Genomic DNA, 11,537 nt, shown 5'->3' with positions numbered 1-11,537 from the left:
TTCATTACCCAGTACCAAATCCAATGTGGCCTCGCCCCTTGTTGGTCTGTCTACATACTGTGTCAGAAAACCCTCCTGCACACACTGCACAAAAACTGACCCATCTATAGTACTCGAACTATAGTATTTCCAGTCAATATTTGGAAAGTTAAAGTCCCCCATAACAACTACCCTGTTACTCTCGCTCCTGTCAAGAATCATCTTTGCAATCCTTTCCTCGACATCTCTGGGACTATTCGGAGGTCTATGGACAACTCCCAACAGGGTGACCTCTCCTCTACTGTTCCTAACCTCGGCCCATACTGCCTCAGTAGACGAGCCCTCAAGCGTCCTTTCTACCGCCGTAATACTTTCCTTGATTAACAATGCCACACCCCCCCCTCTTTTACCATCTTCTCTGTTCTTACAGAAACATCTAAATCCTGGAACCTGCAACAACCATTCCTGTCCCTGCTCTACCCATGTCTCCGAAATCGCCACAACATCGAGATCCCAGGTACCAACCCATGCTGCAAGCTCACCCACCTTATTCCGGATGCTCCTGGCGTTGAAGTAGACACACTTCAAATCAATGTCAATCCTATTCGCCCATCAATCAGACACGGCAACTCTCAATCCATTTCGCCCATCAATCAGACCCGCCCACTGTCAATCCTACTTGCCCATCCATCAGGCCCGCCCATTGTCAGTTCTACTCGCCCATCAATCAGATCCGTCCACTATCAATCCTGCTGCCCCATCAATCAGACCCTCCCACTGTCAGTCCTACTGGCCCATCAATCAGACCCGCCCACTGTCAGTCCTACTCGCCCATCAATCAGACCCGCCCACTGTCAGTCCTACTGGCCCATCAATCAGACCCGCCCACTGTCAGTCCTACTCGCCCATCAATCAGACCCACCCACTGTCAATCCTACTGGCCCATCAATCAGACCCGCCCACTGTCAATCCTACTGGCCCATCGATCAGACCAGCCCCCTGTCAATCCTACAGGCCCATCAATCAGACCTGCCCAATGTCAATCCTACTGGCTCATCGATCAGACCCGCCCACTGTCAATCCTACTGGCCCATCCATCAGGCACACCCACTGTCACTCCTACTCTCCCATGAATCAGACCCGCCCACTGTCAATCCTACTTGCCCATCAATCAGACCCGCCCACTGCAAATCCTACTGGCCCATCGATCAGACCCGCCCACAGTCAATCCTATTCGTCCAATCAGACCCGCCCACTGTCAATCCCACTCGCACATCAATCAGACTCGCCCACTGTCAATCCTACTGGCCCACCAATCAGACCCGCCCACTGTCAATCCTACTGGCCCATCAATCAGACCCGCCCACTCTCAATCCTACTGGCCCATCAATCAGACCCGCCCACTCTCAATCCTACTGGCCCATCAATCAGACCCGCGCACTATCAATCCTACTCGCCCATCAATCAGACCTGCCCACTGTCAATTCTACTGGCCCATCAATCAGACCCGCCCACTCTCAATCCTACTGGCCCATCAATCAGACCCGGCCACTGTCAATCCTACTCGCCCATCAATCAGACCCGCTCACTGTCAATCCTACTCGCCCATCAATTAGACCTGCCGACTGTCAATCCTACTGGCCCATCAATCAGACCCGCCCATTGTCAATCCTACTGGCCCATCAATCAGACCCGCCCACTGTCAATCCTATTGGCCCATCAATCAGACCTGCCCACTGTCAATCCTTTTGGCCCATCAGTCAGACCCGCCCACTGTCAGTCCTACTAGCCCATCAATCAGACCTGCCCACTGTCAATCCTACTCACCCATCAATCAGACCCACCCACTGTCAATCCTATTGGTCCAGCAATCAGACCCGCCCACTGTCAATCCTACTCGTCCAGTCAGACCCGCCCACTGTCAATCCTACTGGCCCATCAATCAGACCCGCCCACTGTCAATCCTACTCGCCCATCAATCAGACCCGCCTACTCTCAATCCTGCTGGCTGTAGCCACCTGGGGTGGCCATTGCCCAACACAAAATGGAAGATTACAAAGAATGCAGGGAAAATGGACATGTTGCAAAAGCAAGCAGCTTGCAAAAGCACTTGTGTATTCTGACTGCTGTGGAAACCAGACAGTAGCGAGCACTTTTCCAGGAGACACATCCGGAGTGAGACTCATACAGAGTGAGAGATTTAACTTGGTAATTTGGTGCAGTGAGGTAATTCGGTGCAGAGTGTGAGGAGGTGCTTTTTAACCCTGGTAAGTGACTGGTAAGTAGTCTCTCTTTTTCTTTTCATTGTCTAATTTATTTATTTTTATTTTTAAATTCTAGTTGTTTAAGTTTACCAAGGGTTTAAGACATGGCAGGAGATCCCAGACCCGTGTCATGCTCCTCGTGTGCGATGTGGGAGCTCAGGGACACGTCCACTGTCCCTGGCTCCTTCACGTGCAAGAAGTGTGTTCAGTTGCAGCTCTTGTTAGACCGCTTGACGGCTCTGGAGCTGCGGACGGACTCACTTTGGAGCATCCGCGATGCTGAGGAGGTCGTGGATAGCACATTTAGCGAGTTGGTCACACCGCAGGTGAAGGTTACTGAGGGAGATAGAAAATGGGTGACCAAAAGAAAGAGCAAGAGTAGGAAGGCAGTGCAGGTGTCCCCTGCGGTCATCTCCCTGCAAAACAGATATACCGCTTTGGATACTGTTGAGGGAGATGGCTCACCAGGGGAAGGCAGCAGCAGCCAGGTTCATGGCACCATGGCTGGCTCTGCTGCACAGCAGGGCAGGAAGAAAAATGGCAGGGCTATAGTGATAGGGGACTCGATCGTAAGGGGAATAGACAGGCGGTTCTGTGGACGCAATCGAGACTCCAGGATGGTATGTTGCCCTCCCTGGTGCAAGGGTCAAAGATGTCTCGGAGCGGCTGCAGGACATTCTGGGGGGGGAGGGTGTACAGCCAGCTGTCGTGGTGCACATAGGCACCAACGATATAGGTAAAAAACGGGATGAGGTCCTACAAGCAGAATTCAGGGAGTTAGGAGTTAAACTAAAAAGTAGGACCTCAAAGGTAGTAATCTCAGGATTGCTACCAGTGCCACGATCTAGTCAGAGTAGGAATGTCAGGATAGATAGAATGAATATGTGGCTCGAGAGATGGTGCAAGAGGGAGGGATTCAAATTCCTGGGGCATTGGGACCGGTTCTGGGGGAGGTGGGACCAGTACAAACCGGACGGTCTGCACTTGGGCAGGACTGGAACTGATGTCCTAGGGGGGGTGTTTTCTAGAGCTGTTGGGGAGGGTTTAAACTAATGTGGCAGGGGGATGGGAACCAATGCTGGAAGTTGGAAGGTAGTAAAACAGGGACAGAAACAAAAGGAAGTAAGGGGAAAAGTGCAAGGCAGAGAAGACATAGTCAGAAATCCATCAGGGCGACAGTACAAGGTCCAGTGACTGAGGGGAGCACAGTGAATAGGCCCAGTAATAACAAAAGGAATAAAACTGGAGATGTTAAGATTCAAAACAGAGGTAAAAAAACCAACATAAGTGTACTTTACCTGAATGCTCGTAGTATTCGGAATAAAGTAAATGAGTTGGTGGCACAAATCATCGTAAATGACTATGATTTAGTGGCCATTACTGAAACATGGTTAAAGGATGGTCACGACTGGGAGTTAAATATCCGAGGGTATCAAACTATTTGGAAGGACAGAGTGGATGGTAAGGGAGGTGGTGTTGCTCTGTTATTTAAGGATGACATCCGGGCAATAGTAAGGGATGACATCGGTGCTATGGGGGATAAGGTTGAATCCATTTGGGTGGAAATCAGGAATAGTAAGGCGAAAAAGTCACTGATAGGAGTAGTCTATCGGCCACCAAATAGTAACGAGATGGTGGGGCAGGCAATAAACAAAGAAATAACTGATGCATGTAGAAATGGTACAGCAGTTATCATGGGGGATTTTAATCTACATGTCGATTGGTTTAACCAGGTCAGTCAAGGCAACCGTGAGGAGGAGTTTATAGAATGTATCCGCGATAGTTTCCTAGAACAGTATGTAATGGAACCTACGAGGGAACAAGCGGTCCTAGATCTTGTCCTGTGTAATGAGACAGGATTGATTCATGATCTCATAGTTAGGGATCCTCTCGGAAGGAGCGATCACAATATGGTGGAATTTAAAATACAGATGGAGGGTGAGAAAGTAAAATCAAATACTAGTGTTTTGTGTTTAAACAAAGGAGATTACAAGGGGATGAGAGAAGAACTAGCTAAGGTAGACTGGGAGCTAAGACTTTATGGTGGAACAGTTGAGGAACAGTGGAGAACCTTCCAAGCGATTTTTCACAGTGCTCAGCAAAGGTTTATACCAACAAAAAGGAAGGACGGAAGAAAGAGGGAAAATCGACCGTGGATATCTAAGGAAATAAGGGAGAGTATCAAATTGAAGGAAAAAGCATATAAAGTGGCAAAGATTGCTGGGAGATTAGAGGACTGGGAAATCTTTAGGGGGCAACAGAAAGCTACTAAAAAAGCTATAAAGAAGAGTAAGATAGAGTATGAGAGTAAACTTGCTCAGAATATAAAAACAGACAGTAAAAGTTTTTACAAATATATAAGACAAAAAAGAGTGGCTAAGGTAAATATTGGTCCTTTAGAGGATGAGAAGGGAGTTTTAATAATGGGAAATGAGGAAATGGCTGAGGAACTGAACAGGTTTTTTGGGTCGGTCTTCACAGTGGAAGACACAAATAACATGCCAGCGACTGATAGAAATGAGGCTATGACAGGTGAGGACCTTGAGAGGATTGTTATCACTAAGGAGGGAGTGATGGGCAAGCTAATGGGGCTAAAGGTAGACAAGTCTCCTGGCCCTGATGGAATGCATCCCAGAGTGCTAAAAGAGATGGCTAGGGAAATTGCAGATGCACTAGTGATAATTTACCGAAATTCACTAGACTCTGGTGTGGTCCCAGTGGATTGGAAATTAGCAAACGTGACGCCACTGTTTAAAAAAGGAGGTAGGCAGAAAGCAGGAACTTATAGGCCAGTGAGTTTAACTTCGGTAATAGGGAAGATGCTGGAATCTATCATCAAGGAAGAAATAGCGAGGCATCTGGATAGAAATTGTCCCATTGGGCAGACGCAGCATGGGTTCGTTAAAGGCAGGTCATGCCTAACTAATTTAGTGGAATTTTTTGAGGACATTACCAGTGCAGTAGATAACGGGGAGCCGATGGATGTGGTATATCTGGATTTCCAGAAAGCCTTTGACAAGGTGCCACACAAAAGGTTGCTGCATAAGATAAAGATGCATGGCATTTCGGGTAAAGTAATAGCATGGATAGAGGATTGGTTAATTAATAGAAAGCAAAGAGTTGGGATAAATGGGTGTTTCTCTGGTTGGCAATCAGTAGCTAGTGGTGTCCCTCAGGGATCCGTGTTGGGCCCACAATTGTTCACAATTTACATTGATGATTTGGAGTTGGGGACCAAGGCAATGTGTCCAAGTTTGCAGATGACACTAAGATGAGTGGTAAAGCGAAAAGTGCAGAGGATACTGGAAGTCTGCAGAGGGATTTGGATAGGTTAAGTGAATGGGCTCGGGTCTGGCAGATGAAATACAATGTTGACAAATGTGAGGTTATCCATTTTGGTAGGAATAACAGCAAACGGGATTATTATTTAAACGATAAAATATTAAAGCATGCCGCTGTTCAGAGAGACTTGGGTGTGCTAGTGCATGAGTCACAGAAGGTTGGTTTACAAGTGCAACAGGTGATTAAGAAGGCAAATGGAATTTTGTCCTTCATTGCTTGAGGGATGGAGTTTAAGACTAGGGAGGTTATGTTGCAATTGTATAAGGTGTTAGTGCGGCCACACCTGGAGTATTGTGTTCAGTTTTGGTCTCCTTACTTGAGAAAGGACGTACTGGCGCTGGAGGGTGTGCAGAGGAGATTCACTAGGTTAATCCCAGAGCTGAAGGGGTTGGATTATGAGGAGAGGTTGAGTAGACTGGGACTGTACTCGTTGGAATTTAGAAGTATGAGGGGGGATCTTATAGAAACATTTAAATTATGAAGGGAATAGATAGGATAGATGCGGGCAGGTTGTTTCCACTGGCGGGTGACAGCAGAACTAGGGGGCATAGCCTCAAAATAAGGGGAAGTAGATTTAGAACTGAGTTTAGGAGGAACTTCTTCACCCAAAGGGTTGTGAATCTATGGAATTCCTTGCCCAGTGAAGCAGTTGAGGCTCCTTCATTACATGTTTTTAAGGTAAAGATAGATAGTTTTTTGAAGAATAAAGGGATTAAGGGTTATGGTGTTCGGGCCGGAAAGTGGAGCTGAGTCCACAAAAGATCAGCCATGATCTAATTGAATGGCGGAGCAGGCTCGAGGGGCCAGATGGCCTACTCCTGCTCCTAGTTCTTATGTTCTTATGTTCTTATGTACTGTGAAAGGAAACAAGTTAGCATACTAATGAGGCAATACCCGGTGATTCCCAGGTACAATGGAAACAAGTTAACTCAAATCACTACATTGAATAGAAGGCCAGGCTTCTCGGCGCCAAGAGGGACTGTCCCGTTATTGGGCAAATTCAAATCAGTCGATTGGGAAGAGACCCAATTGATTGCGAGTGTATAGAGGGTCCGCCCAGGTGGGTGCGAGACCCTGGGGGAGGTATAAGACAGAGACCCCGACCCCAGCTCGCTCTCTTGACCAGCCTCCTCTTGACCAGCTCCTCTTAGCCAGCGCTCTCCGTGACTACCGTTGCAGCAGAAGACCTTGAGAAGGGGAGGCCTGGTCAGCAGCCTCCATCAAGTAAGTATCATACAATGCACGCTACGAGAGTAGACACTCCTGACCCCTTTAGTCCACACCAACTGGAAGCCTGTGGATCCAGGACAAAGCAAGAGGCCGTTGTTCCCTGATCCGGCAGTTCCCTTATTCCAGATAAGTATTGGCCTGTTAATGATAGGATTATCCTAGTCTTGTAGTTTTATATGCATAATTAGTAGATAACTGTATTATAATAAACGTGTCTTGTTTGAACTTACTAACCTGTGTATGGAGTTATTAGTCTGAACTTGAACTTGAAACTTGTGGCGGTATCTTAATGATACCTGGCAACTCTAGAGCTAAGTAACAAAACAGAGCCAAATTGAGTGTAAAGCACACTCACCCAGAACAAGCAACATTTAGTGGCAACTCTGGTGGGACTCGACTAGAAGTGCCCCCCCCCCCCCCCCCCCCCCCACTCCGAGAGAACCCAGAAATTTGAATCAGAAATCCAATTGGGAAAAAGGAAAAAACCACAAGTGTTCAAGTAGTTCACATCAATCCTCATAATTCGGAAGTGTGTTTTTGCATGCGTAACTAACAGGGTTATAAGGTAAAACCGAGAGATTTTTGTTGTGACAAACTGTCGGGAGTTTATAATTCGGAAAATAGCGAAAGCCTTACCCGTATTTTTTGCACTGCCTTATTATCCCTCGTTCCAAATTTAAGAGAGCAGAGGAGAAAAAGAGATGGCCATGCAGGCAATGGAACGCCTCATGAACCCAGAGCAGTTCGTGGTCGCAGCGACCAACAGCAGCAGAGTAGGTCAGTGTCCCGTTTGGGAGCTGGAACTCAGGAAGTACCTCAAAGGGAAAGGATGGCACTTTTGGAGTGAGTTTTGTTTGAATGAGGAGACAGGTCCCGGGAGTATAGGGCATAGTTGGTAGGAGAACCTGTCTGAAATTCATAAGAAAGGTTTAAGTAAAGCACGTAAGCCGATGGCAATTGTGTCCTGCTTGGCACAATTGCGAGGCACAGAGGAGGTCGTCAGGACACTCCGAGCAGAGTTAGAGGAGAGGAATAGAATGAGCAAAGAGGATGTCAGGGACATAGAGAGAGAGAATTCAGAATTAAGGGAAATGTTGGCAGATAGGATAGAACATAGAACATAGAACGATACAGCGCAGTACAGGCCCTTCGGCCCTCGATGTTGCACCGACATGGAAAAAAAAAACTAAAGGCCATCTAACCTACACTATGCCCTTATCATCCATATGCTTATCCAATAAATTTTTAAATGCCCTCAATGTTGGCGAGTTCACTACTGTTGCAGGTAGGGCATTCCACGGCCTCACCACTCTTTGCGTAAAAAACCCACCTCTGACCTCTGTCCTATATCTATTACCCTCAATTTAAGGCTATGTCCCCTCGTGCTAGCCACCTCCATCCGCGGGAGAAGGCTCTCGCTGTCCACCCTATCTAACCCTCTGATCATTTTGTATGCCTCTATTAAGTCACCTCTTAACCTTCTTCTCTCTAACGAAAACAACCTCAAGTCCATCAGCCTTTCCTCATAAGATTTTCCCTCCATACCAGGCAACATCCTGGTAAATCTCCTCTGCACCCGTTTCAAAGCTTCCACGTCCTTCCTATAATGAGGCGACCAGAACTGTACGCAATACTCCAAATGCGGCCGTACCAGAGTTTGGTACAGCTGCATCATGACCTCATGGCTCCGGAACTCAATTCCTCTACCAATAAAGGCCAACACACCATAGGCCTTCTTCACAACCCTATCAACCTGGGTGGCAACTTTCAGGGATCTATGTACATGGACACCGAGATCCCTCTGCTCATCCACACTACCAAGAATTTTACCATTAGCCAAATATTCCGCATTCCTGTTATTCTTTCCAAAGTGAATCACCTCACACTTCTCCACATTAAACTCCATTTGCCACCTCTCAGCCCAGCTCTGCAGCTTATCTATGTCCCTCTGTAACCTGCAACATCCTTCCGCACTGTCTACAACTCCACCGACTTTAGTGTCGTCTGCAAATTTACTCACCCATCCTTCTGCGCCCTCCTCTAGGTCATTTATAAAAATGACAAACAGCAACGGCCCCAGAACAGATCCTTGTGGTACGCCACTCGTAACTGAACTCCATTCTGAACATTTCCCATCAACTACCACTCTCTGTCTTCTTTCAACTAGCCAATTTCTGATCCACATCTCTAAATCACCCTCAATCCCCAGCCTCCGTATTTTCTGCAATAGCCGACCGTGGGGAACCTTATTAAACGCTTTACTGAAATCCATATACACCACATCAACTGCTCTACCCTCGTCTACCTGTTCAGTCACCTTCTCAAAGAACTCGATAAGGTTTGTGAGGCATGACCTACCCTTCACAAAACCATGCTGACTATCCCTAATCATATTATTCCTATCTAGATGATTATAAATCGTATCTTTTATAATCCTCTCCAAGACTTTACCCACCACAGACGTTAGGCTCACCGGCCTATAGTTACCGGGGTTATCTCTACTCCCCTTCTTGAACAAAGGGACCACATTTGCTATCCTCCAGTCCTCTGGCACTATTCCTGTAGCCAATGATGACCTAAAAATCAAAGCCAAAGGCTCAGCAATCTCTTCCCTGGCTTCCCAGAGAATCCTAGGATAAATAAGAGAGAGGTGGATGATGCCAAGAGGGCACACCAGTCTTGTCTAGCCCATCTGAGCAGCTGCCAGGTACAGTACGAAAAAGCCTATCAGGATGTGCAGCATGCAGTCTTAATAAGAGAAGAATCAGAAAAACAGGTAGAGACACTCCATGCTGCCACCACTGAGCAAAGGCAAAGCACAGTGGACCACGCAAAATGTAGGAAGCAGATTGTGGAGCTGCAATCTCTGCTTTCCGTGCAGAATGGCTTCCAAGAAACCTTTTGAATGCATTTAGAGGAAGAGAATGCCCCAGATTGGCAGGAGTTAAGTGAGACAGCGCAGCGATATGTTCAGGGAACATGTGCGCTAGCAGCGCAACAGAAAAGGAAAGCGCCCCAACCCCCCACAGATCAGATAGCACCCGCACCAATGAACCCAGTCACCACCCAACGAAAGGCAACTGCAGACAGCGCACCCGAGATCACTTACACCACCCCCTTAACTGTGACTCAACTAAGGGACGCGTGTGAGAAAATCACCCCGTTTCTCCCCACTTCAAACCCCCACCAATTCTTTGCAAGAGTTAAGCAACAGGCGACCATGTACGGCCTTGATGCATGAGAGCAGGTTAAACTCACAGTTTTGAGTTTAGACTCATCAGTAGTAGCAGCCCTCCCCGACCCACAGAACATTGGAGGAGGCACCCTCCTCCAACACGGTAGCATTGTGGATAGCACAATGGCTTCACAGCTCGATTCAGGTTCGATTCCGGCTTGGGTCACTGTCTGTGCGGAGTCTGCACATCCTCCCCGTGTGTGCGTGGGTTTCCTCCGGGTGCTCCGGTTTCCTCCCACAGTCCAAAGATGTGCAGGTTAGGTGGATTGGCCATGCTAAATTGCCCTTGGTGTCCAAAATTGCCCTTAGTGTTGGGTGGGGTTACTGGGTTATTGGGATCGGGGGAGGTGTTGACCTTGGGTAGTGTGCTCTTTCCAAGAGCCAGTGCAGACTCGATGGGCTGAATGGCCTACTTCTGCACTGTAAATTCTATGATAAGATGCATACAGCTATTTTAGACGCGATAGGGTACAACAGAGGAGACCCAGTCGAAGGCCTAGACAAGTGTAGGCAGAAAAGGACCGAGCACCCCACAGCACTCGCAGGAAGGCTGTGGATTCACTTCACTGCAGTGTTCGGTGAATTAGACTGCGCACATTTGACCCAGGCTAACATGGTTAAATCCACCCGCACGATCATCTCCCATGCCACAGATGCAGGACAGAAAGCCTGCTCCAATTAGGACCCACCAGAAGAGGCCCATAATGAAAAATGGGTATTTAAAAGATTGTCCCGCGCTTGGGAGCAATCTGTCCACAGCAAGGGAACATTTAAGAACCCCAAAGAAGCTCAGGCTGCAGCAGATATCCAAGCAGTAAGAACGCATCAAAACCCCGCATGGGTAAATGAGGGACAGAACAGCCCCCCACAGAAGTCACAGGAATGTTTTAACTGCGGACAGTTAGGGCATTTTGCTAGGGAATGCAACGCCCCGCAGAAATTTCAGAGAGGCCAGCAGACCGGCACTCTGAACAGGAACAGAGCAAAGGCTATTCATAGTATAAGGATGCAGTCAGGACAGACCAATGTGGACGGAACGGACTGACGGTGTTCAGGCTCCCCCACTTGGGTCTGTGACACCCTCGGGGACCGATCCGGACGACATGTAGTCACGGCGAAAATTCGGGGAAAGCCCATAGAATTACTCTGGGACACAGGAGGGTTCCGCACGACCATTAATTCCACCACTACACCACAGGCAAACACATGGCCCACTACAGCCACAATATCACTCAGCGGATTTACAAGACACTCGCAGCAAGGAACCATTACAGCCCCTGTACCAACTCAGCTAGGGAATATCTCCACCAGACACACCGTTGTTTTAGTTAATCTGCCCCACACAGCAGAACACATACTTTGCATTGATTTTGTGAATGCCCACAGCCTGTCGTTCGACCCAGTCAATCAGTGTGTCTGGCGAATGGCAAAATCAGACAGAGCACCCGCACAGTAGATGAATACGAACATAGGATTAGCGCAGTTGG

This window comes from Scyliorhinus canicula, chromosome 21, assembly GCF_902713615.1.
Source record: "Scyliorhinus canicula chromosome 21, sScyCan1.1, whole genome shotgun sequence".
NCBI lineage: Eukaryota > Metazoa > Chordata > Chondrichthyes > Carcharhiniformes > Scyliorhinidae > Scyliorhinus > Scyliorhinus canicula.
Note: the sequence above shows the minus strand (reverse complement) of the source record.